The sequence below is a fragment of the Papaver somniferum genome, chromosome 2, assembly GCF_003573695.1.
Source record: "Papaver somniferum cultivar HN1 chromosome 2, ASM357369v1, whole genome shotgun sequence".
NCBI classification, from domain to species: Eukaryota; Viridiplantae; Streptophyta; class Magnoliopsida; order Ranunculales; family Papaveraceae; genus Papaver; species Papaver somniferum.
In genome coordinates, this window is record NC_039359.1 from 103,240,245 (window position 1) to 103,253,494 (window position 13,250).

The 13,250-nt window shown below is 37.3% G+C and overlaps 1 pseudogene; it reads left to right on the forward strand.

The window, feature by feature from the left end:
* The first annotated feature begins 470 nt into the window (after positions 1–470).
* LOC113348634 lies at positions 471–7,721 on the forward strand (annotated as a pseudogene).
* Positions 7,722–13,250: the final 5,529 nt, after the last annotated feature.

Genomic DNA, 13,250 nt, shown 5'->3' on the forward strand with positions numbered 1-13,250 from the left:
CTTGAACTGAGATCAGATGTTGTAACAATAGCTTGGCCAGTATCATCATATGGAAGCTCCCACGAGCATCTTGGTCGTTGTTTTACACTGCCCTAGTTAAGGAATTCAATCATTTAAGCAGAATTAAATATAAAACATCTAGAAGAGCCAATATGAAAGAGAATGGGAGTTTAATTACCAGAAGTATTTCTTTTCTGAAATCTATAGCTCGAGATTCTGGATGAGTTGAGATTTAGACAACCACTAAACCAAACTCTTCTGAATTAACAACCCAAATAAATGGCCGACTCGGCTCCACACGTGTGGAATGACCGACTCGGCTCTTAATATAGAGCGCACATCTAGGGTGCCTGCCTTATTTACTCCTCAATTCCTTTCTCTCTGAATTTCCCTTTCTCGTCCTCCTATTTCTACTTGGTAGGGATTGATGCCCAATCTGCTATCAATTGTTGTAAAAAAGTTTAGATTTTTCGATTTTCTGTAAGCTATGATGGCTTTAGGAAAAAAGAGAATTTTAATCGCCGATGATGAAGAGCAGCACAAGAAAAAAGCAGTTAAAACTGTCATCCATGATGGGGGTATTCCTGAGGATTTGATCATGCAAAGTATTCTTCCGAAAGCATCAGGTCGAACCCTAACTGTATGCAGTTGCGTGAGTAAGTTATGGTACAATTCGATTTTTAATGATACACGATTTGCTGCCTCACATTTTGTTCATAATCAAAATAAATTAAGTCTAGTATTTAATCTACTCAATGTCTCAAAAAACAATTTTGAAGTTGTTTACTTTGATAGTGTGGAAAAGGATAAAAAAAGGTTTTTTGGATTTTTTATGTCGCACAGTGGTAAATTTCCCAGTAAAACATGAACCTGTAGGTCAGTGTAATGGTTTGATATGTCTTATGACAGCCATTGAACTGGGTTGTAGTAATATGGGTGCAGTCACTGTCGTTAACCCTACCAGGAGTGAAAAACTTGTAATGCTCTATTCACCTCCTACTGGGGAATCTGGATACAACCACTCGTGTCATGGTTTTGGTTTTGATCCATCGACTCAAAAATATAAGGTTGTCCTTATTTATACTTCAAAACCAATGACGAGTTTGTTTGCATGATCTTTACATTGGGAACTAAGTCATGGAGAAAGATAACTACTACTATTGACAAAATCCCACCACCACTTGGTTCTTCTTTTCCTCATCGAATGGTGACAAGAATTTCGAGAAATTCTTGTCCATCAGCTTCAGCCACCCTTTGCAGGGGTGATCTTATTTGGAGGGTGACCAATCAAGTGTTAGAAGGAGAAGAAGATATAATCAACCATAATGATAATAATACGACCGAGATGTTGCTCTTGTTTGACCTTCACAAAGAGAAGATTCAGTTCATTCGACTCCCAACTGAAGCTACTCTGACCCCGACTATGGATGAACATCAATATTTAGTAACTGATTGTCATCTTCTGGAGTATAAAGGATATCTTTGTATTGCATGTTTTGAGAAGATAATGAATGTCAACAGTGATGGTCATCAGAATAGTTGTAGTAAGCTTCATTTGAACATATTAAAGGACAAGGTCAAGCAAGTGTGGATCAAAGGGGAGACTTTTGATGTTCAAATTAAGGACGAGCAAGGTTTACCACCAGGTCGCTTCGTTTGTTACTCCATGATTGCTGCTGCTGCCCATCCACGTTTATTGACTTTGTATGATCAGGTAATATTGTATTGGTTTGATGGGGAATGGCTTGCATTCTACAATTTGCAAACGAAGCATCTCGAGGTGGTATATGGCACCTACTCTTATCGCAGACATTTTCAAATTAAGAATAAACCCGCAGCAGCCCGCGATGTTCGTTGTGATGATAGTACTTTTTGCCCATATATGGAATATCAGCTGCACGCTGTAGTGGAGAACATGCTTTCTATGACAACCTTCATTCCTGAAGGAGAAGTGAGTAAAACCAATTCGTTTCCTGAATTTAAACAGCTTCTAAAGGACAAGTCACCTGTGGGATGGGTGGCTACCGGAAAACAGTCACTGAACTTTTATGCTTTCTTTTAGTTGGTTATTTGACTTCAGTTATGTTGGTCAGTTCTATATTCTAACCATCAAGGTTTTTTTAGCTGGTATGTATATATTTATTTATTGAAGATTTTCGCCTAGAATGTATGGCTTGTGCAGTTACTCATATGCTTAATCAGGTTTCGAATCTTTCCACATGAATTCCTTATTTCGATTAAAGCTGAGTGTTCTGTTTGCTGGGAGCTCACGTAAAGTTTCTTGTCTTCCCAGCTTGAAGAGTTAGATGATTGATCGGAGTATATCGAATGTATAGATGTACAAACTTAGATCTAGTGTTTGAACTGGCATTTCACTTATTAGATTATTATTCTTATTATGATCCGTTATTAACTAAATTTGGGCAAGTTGGTCTTGTCATGGTTGAGATGCATAAAAAACCAATGGTTTGTCATTGGAGCAGAATGAAGCAACTACTTTGTTGGTAGGAGTTCTAAGTTATGATTACAATGACAATTCTGCTTCTACACATTCTTAAAAACTCAAAAACTAGTAGCATATCTGGTTTAGGTGTATTGCTGCCTGTAATTAGATACTTGAAGTTATAAATCAAGAATGTGGCACAGAAGATACAGAAGAAGCACGTAAAGGACAATGGAAGCAAGAGGTGGGTTGGTTGTTTTAGTTTGGATTTAACTTAATTATCCGTGAATTGGTTTTCTTTTGGATGACTAAGTCTTGAGATGGTGATGTCTAGGCGTTTCATATGAGTTCATGTTTTGAACCTTTCTTGCTTTTCTTGCGCAGGATAGACACGGTTACTGGAGAACGGTGCAGAAATGTAGGCTCAGATTTTACATCTGTGGTCACTCTTCCTGTACTTACTTTTGAGACAGCGATGCTTCAGAAAATGGCAAAGGTGTGTTGTATTATTGATGGCATCATATTTATTGCCTATTTTGGGTTCTTAAATTCTTATGATATTAATAATGGTTGCAGTTGAAGGAGTGCTCCCTTTTGTTAGATAAGGCAGTCAAGTTATTTTGTGTTTTCTTGAACCGCCATATCATATGATTAATGGAAGTCATGGATAGTGATTGCAGCATCATGGGCAGTATTTGTCTATTTTTCCTACCAAAGAACATGTAGACCAAATCCTATGCCAGGTGATGCTAATGAATTAGCTAATCATGGTGGAGCCTTTATTTCGTAGCTGATAAGATAACCTGATTTATGTCCCACTTAAACGAATGTTTACAGGTCATTGTAAATCATGGTAAACAAATCCAACACTGTTGATTGGATGGGTCAATACTGTTGATTGGTGCTGTGCATATCCTCGAGTGTTATCTTGTGATTCTTGGCGTCTCGTCTCTCATATAGTCATATTGACATATAAAGAAGTTGACCTTTTTGGGATTAACTTAAAAGAACTTGTACATGGAAAAAAGAGAAATTTCCTGGAAGACTCGTAACACTTGTATTTGTATATTAACATCTAAAGAACTAGTAATCATTTTAGGTAATTTATTGTGTCCTGTGTGAGGAATTTTTCATTATATGTGAGGACAATTACAGTCATCTTTTCAGCTTGAAACTGGTTTATCGCTGTGGTATACAACACTACCTGGCTGTGTAAGTTTAGGAAGGTCGATTCAGATTGCATTGTATCTGTTAACAGAACATACTTGAGAGATGTTGTGCTTCTTCATGCTGGTACATGAATTGACTGAGTTAAACACAGCAGTCTGATATGTTTCTGCTTACTATTAATTTACTAAACTCATCTGTCTTCTGTCCTGTTGCTTGTATCTAAGCCCTGTTTTGACTTTTCAACTGTCCATTGTCACAGTTGTTGCCATCTTTGAGACAGAAGCATAACGAGTTTTTGCTGAGAGAACTCGAGAAAAGATGGATAAATCATAAGATTATGGTCAGGTGGCTTTCACGATTTCCTTTTACTTGGATCGTTACTTCATTGCTCGAAGATCACTTCCACCACTTAATGATGTTGGACTTCTTTGCTTCCGTAAACTGGTACGTATAACATTTCAGCTGTAGAAATAAGTAATTGGTGTTTTTTCTTTTTGAACATTGGAAGCTTTCAGGCACGAGAAAAATGATCCAAATTTTAATGTGTGGAGCACTGTATACGTTTCTTTAGATTTATGATGGATCTTTATTTTTGAGGGCTTTATTTCAATTTCAGGTGTATGGGGAGATCAATGTTCGTGCTAGAGAAGCTGTTATCTCACTGGTATGTTAAGGCAGCGAAGAAAACTTCTAAGTTCAAATGGTATACATTTCTTTCTTTGATTTGAATGTAACCAATATTTTGTAACAGATTAATCAAGAGCGTGAAGGAGAGCAAATTGACCGAGCTTTGCTCAAGAATGTTCTAGCTATTTTTGTCGATATTGGGGCAAATTTGGAATGTTATGTAAATGACTTTGAAGCAGAGTTGGTATCTGATACAGCCGGTTATTATAGCTGAAAGGCTTCTAACTGGATTCAAGAAGATTCTTGTCCAGAATACATGATAAACGTACTTCTAGGCTCCGATATTGGGCTGATCTTCACACACCAGTGCTTACTACTTTGTAAGAAATGCGGTTACATAATTTTATTTTTTTGGCAATGCTTAGGCTGAAGAATGTTTGAAGAGGGAAAAGGATAGGGTTACTCACTATCTGCACTCTAGCACGGAGGAGAAGTTAATTGAGGTTTAGCAGTTTTCCTTTCATCTTTTTCGGAGGGGAGAACTCCCCATTTGGGCTTTGTTATTTGATTTTATTTTCCTTGCAGCAAGTACAAGAGCAACTGCTGAGTAAGATTTCCCAACAACTTCTTGAAAAGGAGTACTCCGGGTCTTATGCACTTAAGAGAGGACAAGGTGATTGATGATCACAATTTCCTTCATCAGTTATTTCCCTCTCTGGAGATTCTATCCTTTTCCGAGTGTGCTAATCGTTGATCCTGTGGATTGTTTTCTTTTTGCTAGACTGAGGATCTTACAAGGATGTATAATCTATTTTCTAAAATCCCTAAAGGCTTGGACCCTGTTTCCCTTATGTTTAAACAGGTTAGCTTATTCTCTCTACTAGTCAGTTTTACAAGCAATGGAAGCTGTAAGTATTTGATCCATTATTAAAGCGATGGCTGGCTGTTTATCAGCATGTAGGTCTTTCATTTTTTATGATTTTTTGATGCAGCATGTTACTTCTGAGGGTATAGCCGTGGTCAATCAGGCAGAAGATGCAGCAAATAGCAGAAAGGTTTGTCGTTCTTCTAAAATCATTTTAGTTATACTAATTGCAGAATATTGTGCCAGTTTTGAGATATTGTTCTCTTTTTCTGCTTAATAATAGATTATAGGTCCCCTCAAATTTTGTTTGGCTGTTGCCTGTTATGTTTAACAGATCTATTTAGTTGAACATCTTTTCCTTCTCCTGATCACGAATTTGATTTAGTTGCATCTTGTTCCCAAACATGTGGACAATGGTTTTGTGGATTCAAGCCGTCTTCTAACCGGGAATACGTATACTTGCTTAGATTGAATTCTTCGAGTTTTTGTAATTTGTCTTTTTTATTATGTGAATTTTCCTGCTAGATTGGCATTTATCATGAAAATTATAAGTTAAGTTTCTATTGCTGAACCTTTATTCATCGTGTTGTGTTCTGCTTGTTTCTGTAGTATGTCTATTTAATACAGTGCACTAGCTGGGTTAAAGAAAGTTGTTTGTAGCTTTTCTATATTTGTTAGTTTGCTTTTCTATTTTTGATTGATCTATCTGACATTTTCCTCCAGGAGAATCGAAATGTATCGGGCACGCAAGAGCAGGTAAAATCCCTGGACCTTGGCTCGTGAAGACTGAAAAATCAATTTTATAGTTAGTATTGAATATAACTCGCTCTCTGTTTGCAGATGTTTATCAGGAATGTAATTGACCTTCATGAAAATACATGCTCTATGTGACAACTGCTTTGCTGGCCACACTCTTTTCCACAAGGTCTGTACTGAATAGCAGGCACTCAAAGAGGCATTTGAAGTATTTGCAACAAGATTATTGCTGGCAGCTCAAGTGCAGAGCTGTTGTCTAATTTCAGCGATAATATCCTTAAGAAGGGTGGTAGTGAAAAACTGGATGATGACGTCATTGAGGATACACTTGACAAGGTAGACTTTTTCTTTGTTCACTAAATCTACACCATGTTGACAAGGTACACTCATCGAGGTATCATTAACTCTTATATATTTTTCTAGGTTGTGAAAGTACTTGCTTACATCAGCGACAAAGATCTTTTTGTGGAGTTCTATAGGTAATGACTCTCTTCACTGATGTTTATCTTCTTTGGAGGTTGTTTAAATGTATCATTAAACTTGAGTTGCTTCGTTGTTGTTTTTGTTTGGCAGGAAAAAGCTTGCTCGTCGTCTTCTGTTCGGAACGAGCGCTAATGATGATCATGAAAGGAGTATCTTGTCGAAACTGAAGCAGTAATGTGGTGGTCAGTTTATCTCAAAAATGGAGGGCATGGTCAGTTGCCTAATCATCATTCTAAATTGTATTGTATTTACCAGCGTATTTACTAGAAGTGGAAGTTGTAAGCGGTATTTACATGGTTCTTATAGGTGACGGAGTTGCAGCTAGCAAAGGATAACCAATCCGAATTTGAGGAGTTCCAGAAAAGTAATGCTCTTGCTCATCCTGGGATTGACTTGACAGTTACTGTCCTTACCACAGGATTCTGGCCATCATACAAATCATTGGATTTAAACTTGCCTGTGGAGATGGTAAGCATATATGTACTGTATTAATTGTGAATGTGCAGAACATAACAGGAGAAATAAATTTATCAAAGAAAATATATATGATATCTGTTTCTGATCGCGGTCATAGCTTTTTTATTTGAACTCTGCCCATTTTGTTTTCAGGTGAAGTGTGGAAGTTTTTAAGGAGTTATATCAGACAAAGACTAAACACAGGAAACTTACATGGCAATGCTCACTGGGTACTTGTAACGTTGTTGGGAAATTTCAAAAGAAACCTATTGAACTTGTTACCGCCATTGAAGAAGAAAACTGGTTGTGGTAGTAGTAGTCCCGTTTTTCCATCTTCTTGGGGAATGGTTAGATGGGGAAAAAACCATTTGTTCCCTATTCTTCCATCATCTTGGGGAATGCTTAAATGGGGAAAATACCATTTGTTTTTGTAAGACAGATATACATATTTATTTGCTGGCAGCAACATCACTAGAGCTGAGCAAAAAAGAAAGAAAAGCAACACTAGCCGATCACATTATGGACTAGGACCACTACTCTGTTAATTAAGAGTGGCTATTGAGAAGTAGAATAGTAGTAGTTGTAGATAATATGAATGAATATATATCAGGACCGGCCAATTACTCCAGGCAAACTTTGACATGATATGTGGTTTTCTGCTGAGCTGCCAAACAAAAATGGCAAAACAAGTTTCCACATTCGTGTTCACGGTTTGAGTATGAATTACTCTCTGTGAGCATCAAACCAACTAAACGAGCTCTTCAAAGTTTGACTCCAAGTAGATTGACTGTAAAAAAAAACATTATACGCATTCTTGTACAAAGAAAAAAAAAGGTTCAACTCCCGAACCCCATTATATTCATCACATGCTATCTATTCTTCCACCTTATATATATTGTCGTCTGGGTAGAAAAATAATTTGTGGCCCGAAAAAAAAAATGTTAGCACCACTAATCATAAAAAAAATTCACCTTTTTGCGCATTATAATCATCATATAGATTTTTGATAGGCAACTAGTTAGGAATTCATGATTAAGAAAAAATCATCACGAACACTTAAAATCAGATCGCTCCTATGCATTTTAATGGATAGGGTACGGGAATTTTCGTAAGCAAATGAAAATTCTTATTTTTAAAACCTAAAAAGTTAGGATTCAACATGTGGCTCATAAAGGTATATATCAAGTGGGAATACCATACAAAAGACAAAAAAAAAAAAGGGATTTTTAACAAACTGCCACACTTGCAAATCCCGATTCAAGAAAATGCCACCGTTTTTTTCAGAGTTTATTAAATGCCACAACCGTTAGTTTTTCCGTCAGGACCCACACACTTGGTCTTTTTCGCTGACTTGGTCAAAATAATCTGTCGCGATTTACATATTTAACCTTGAAAACTCTATTATACTAGTCATGGGTTCACCATCTTTCCCCGTTAGTTCTTTCTTCTTCCTCTTTCCCCCGTTCTTCTCTTATCGTGTTTCCGTGAGAAGATTTTGTGATTATGATATCATAAACTTAAGAGAAACGTTAAGAGTTGATTGTCGGTGATGCTGTTCTGATTGTTTTAGCACGGGATGAAGAGGATGGAGTTGTTGCTGTAGATCGAACATAGGATTTCTGAAGTTAGGGTTGCTTTCAGATGTAGAACAAAGGGGTTGAAGTTTAATTAATGTTTTGAAACCATTTTGAAGATAAATCGAAGAGCTAGGGTTTTTTCTGTGGAGAAAAGAGAACTTAGGATGTCTTTGATTTGAATCCCGATTGGTGGGTCGATTTCAATTTGAAGCAATGGTTTGAGTATTAATTTGAAGAATTGAGCTGTATCCACAGAAAAAACATGATTGAGCTGTTGTGATTGGTGGGTCGATTCATGTTTAAATCCCGATTCAATTTGAAGCAATGGTCGATTTCAATTTTTTGAATTGGGATTTACAAGTGTGGCAGATGGTGGATGCCTACCGTTCCTATACAGGACTTCTTCAAACAGCAACCAAGGAATTGAATCGGGGGTTTTGATGTAATCTGAATATCGGTTTTTGCCCAATTTGGTTTTGATCAAATGGTGGTCATGAATTACAGGAGACGGTGGCTGAGATTGGGTTTAATGGCAGTTTTTCTTGGGTCATTGTAAGAGTGGTGAGATTGGGTTTAATGTCACTTTGTAAAAAAGATATATATAGTTCCACTGATACTGGTAGAGGGGAGCTGCATTGCAGTCAGTTGTGGCTAGTGGTATTCTGGACCTTACAGGAATTTTCGGCATATATTGCAAGAGAGAATGTAGAGAGTGGGATCTGGAACCAACTGCTTCACTAATTCATATTGTCTGCATCAATCTACGCACTTACTCCACAAACATTGAATGTGCTGATGTCACTACCAAGAGGAAAGTGTGTTATGTTTGTGATTACACTCAGGAAATGATTAAGTTAGAGGTCTTTTGGGAAGTTCTCAGATTGTTGGATTCGCTAATTCGAGACAAGAGGCATGTGGAAGCAGTGGGTAAGCTGATATGGCAACTTAATAATGTTGTGTCTAGTAAGATGAGGATCTGAAGTGCGAAATTATGGCAATCTGATATTAATGTTGAGAAAGAGGAACATGACCTCATGTCAAGGATTCAGTTAATGATAATAGCGCACAACTCAGCATCATGTGGTGTCGAGGAAGGATGGATTATGTCAAGAGTTGCTTCAGGTTTGGTACGAAATTTTCCTTAGCCTTGTACTTCTGGAGGTACAAAAGCAACTACTTGGATAAGTACGGACTTGGATTACATAGCTTATATTCTGCTGGTGATTTTGAATTCCTTTCAAGTCGAGAGTGGCAGCAGTTATACTGGAACATAGGATACATAAACTGTATCAAGTGCATTATAGAGACAGCTGGGGTTTTTGTTGCGAATACTCAACTCTTTTTAAGCAACTGCAGACCTCCATATATCATGGAACAACAGCACGAGGGCAAGAAGAGGATGTCAACTCCATGTCGGCTAGTGCATTACAGAAGATGCTCATTCTGGCGTTCTCTTTCTCACAAATCATCCGGATCAGTTGAAGGTGTTGTTCCGTCCAAGTGAGAAGACGGAAAGAGGTAAGGTGTATACGCTGGCTGATGGGCTTTATCTGCAAGTCGAGAAATTGGTATGGAGTCTTGTCGTTCTCATGATGGTTCATGGCAACAGAACAACGCAATGGTGATTGAATTGGTTATAGACGGGTACACTATGAATTTGAGGGTGTATATGTCTTTTACTAAGCTGGATAACTGCCACCTATGCATTAACTGATGGCAACAGTTTTTTTGGATGGAAAAGGTCAAATGTGTGGCATTAAATAAACTCTGAAAAAAACGGTGGCATGTTCTTGAACTGCAAATTGGAAGTGTGGCACTTTATTAAAATCCCCAAAAAAAAAAAAAACGGTTGTGCTAGACGCACCGTGAAATTTTTTCGGTGATATCAGCCACATAGAGAAGTTCCTGGGACCCACTGCAGAAAATGAGGTTGGTTTTTAATTTTTTATTTTCTGTGGGGCTCATTTTTTTTTGTAAGAAAATCACGGTGGATCTAACATTTTCAGAAAAAAGAATAATCAATCATGTACAGCTGATGATGACAGGGTGTATCTACAGAAAGCTTCCGTGACGTTCTAATAAGGGCATGACACATATTGGACGTTTTTTCATGCATAAAATCATTTCTTTAATATGTCATACGTAATGTACTCCGTTAGAGCAACTGCACTGGACGATTAAACCCAAATTTGGTGTCAAGTGGGCTGGCGTAGTGGGACGGACCATCGATCAAAATTTGATCAAAGAGTAAAACTCGGACCAAATTTGATCGGCGATTAAGACCAAATCCAAATATAGTCGGGCGTTTATATAATGTCCGCCTACCCGACGGGCGTTGGTATAATGTCCGCCTGTAACCGCGCGTTCGTAAAGTTAACGCCTGATGCAGGGCGTTGGTATAATGTCCGCCTGGATGGGGCGTTGGTATAATGTCCGCCTGGATGGGGCGTACGTAAAGTTAACGCCGGACACCCAGGCGTTGATATAGTCATGATCCCACCTTCACAAAGTTTTGAAAACTTTGCTTGGGGCGTTGTCTTTATCAACACCCCATTTTTTTTTTTATTTTTTTTTTTGAACCTGGGCGAACGTATAATCTCCGTCCCTCACACCAGGCGTTGCTACAGCTCACGCCCCATACAGGCGTTATCTTTATCAACGCCCCATACCAGGCGTTATCTTTATCAACGCCCCATGCCAGGCGTAATCTTTATCTACGCTGGACGATGAAGCGGACTTTATATCAACGCGCGACCAAATTTACTCGTCACCCGCTACGCCACAGGACGGACTAAACCCAAATTTGATCTTTTTTTTAGTCTTTGGTCTTTAGTTATGCTCGCACCACCGTGGACGCTCTTAGGAGCCACCGAACTTTTAAAAATATTAGGCCGGTTTTGTTTTGTGGCCTCAAGCGCAGCTTGAATTGCTTTAACAGCAGGGCCGGCTCTGCCCTCATTAATATTGTATAAAGGAAAAACACATTATATACCTAATACACAATATCAATCATGTACTCTCACTAAAACTTGTCAAATCCGTATTTTGGTCTGTAAGCTTTCCATTCAGTAAATGGAGATTCAGGAATCAGCATCATAATCACTTCCAGAAAGACTACCTGTAACAATCACCCACACGAAAAACCAGCAATAAAGATGGTCAGACAGAAATTACTATGACAACCCAAGTTTAGAAAACCAATTCCACTATCAAGAAGATGGATCATCACTGCTGGAACAACCTGACTTGCCAGATTTTTCACCAATGGCTACACCAATCTTTTTTTGCTTTACTGTTGTTAACCACATCAATTTCTTCCCTCTCAACAGCGATTGGAGACTGCAACATTCGAACTATTGGCATTAACAAAGTGTTTTGAAGATAGAGCAAAAAGCCTAGAGAATTATGCATGTGCTGACCTTGTTTTCCTCTGAAAACACTGGAGCAGCAGTAACATGCGTTACTGGTTCTGCAGCCGTAGAGCTTTCAAACCCGGTCTTTCGAGAGAAGCAGATTCGAAACTCTTTTCAAAAATTCCACGAAGTTGATTAGTAGGAATTACCTATAGGTACTATTATGGTGGTATTATCTAGTGGCAGGTCCACCCACTAAAGTCCAACAAACGGAGGTCCATAATTAAGAGAAAAGAGAAAAATGGACCCAATTTTTTAAGCACAGGTCCTGCACACGTGCGAGATCAGGTATACATAATATGAAAATACCACAAATAACCTTCCCTATTTAACAGGTTAAAAGCATGAGAAATATTATCTAAATTTCAGATTCATTTTGTTCTTCTTTTTCCTCTCACCGCTGCTGCAGATTCAGATGAAGATTTTTCTTTATTCTTTCTCGTTTCTACCGAATCAGATGATGAAGATTTTTCTATTGTAATGTTTCTTTTAGGATTTTGACGATCTAATCATTGTTGTGTTTGGTTATGTTTTCGATCTCCATGTTTGATTTGTTGATTATATATTAGATCTAGATGAATAATCACATTTTTTGTTCATTTCGTTACTAGATTCGATGTTTTAGATGTGTTTTCAGTTAGTTTTTGTATATGAAGCAACAGTACGTATATCCCGTACTGACAAAAACCTGGTTTATTTTTGAGAAGAAGAAGAAGATGCATTGTTATGATTTACGACGAGAAGATTGTTTGTGTTTCCAGGTATGCATATTAACAATGATTTTCCGGTTTTGGTAGTTCGATTTTATGATGTTGTCTTGTTTTTCATGTGTTGCTGATTTTTAGACTACGAATCAACAATACATATTTGGTATACTGAAATATACTTCTCTAATTTTGTTGTTTTTTATAGTTTTGGAATTTTTCTTGTTTGATCCATAAGTACATATATGGAATACTCAAATAAAAGTGTTTCGATTCTATTTTTTCATAGATTCATTACTTGTTTTTCTCACGCAGCTGAAATTTGGATTATGAATCAGCAGTACATATATGGTGTACTGAAAAATTATGCTTTAGTTTTGCTAGTTTTATAATTTCAGATATTTTTCTTCTTCGATATAGAAGTATATATATAGAATACTAAAAAAAAAGTGTTTCGATTCTGGTTTTTATAGATTCATTACTTGGTTTTCACATGCAACTGATTTTAGTTTCATTCTGGTTGTTTTTGATATGCTTTTGAGTTGCTTTTGTGTATTAATCATCGGTACGTATATGATATACTAGTGGATTTTGATGAAACAAGTTCAGATCAAAATAAAAAATCATGTTTTATATTTATTTCATTAGTAAATCTCATATTTTTATGGGTTTTGGTTTGTTTTTCAGTTTTGTTTTGTGTATTAATCATCAGTACATATATGACGTACTGTTTTCTTTTTGTGTTTACTATGAGTC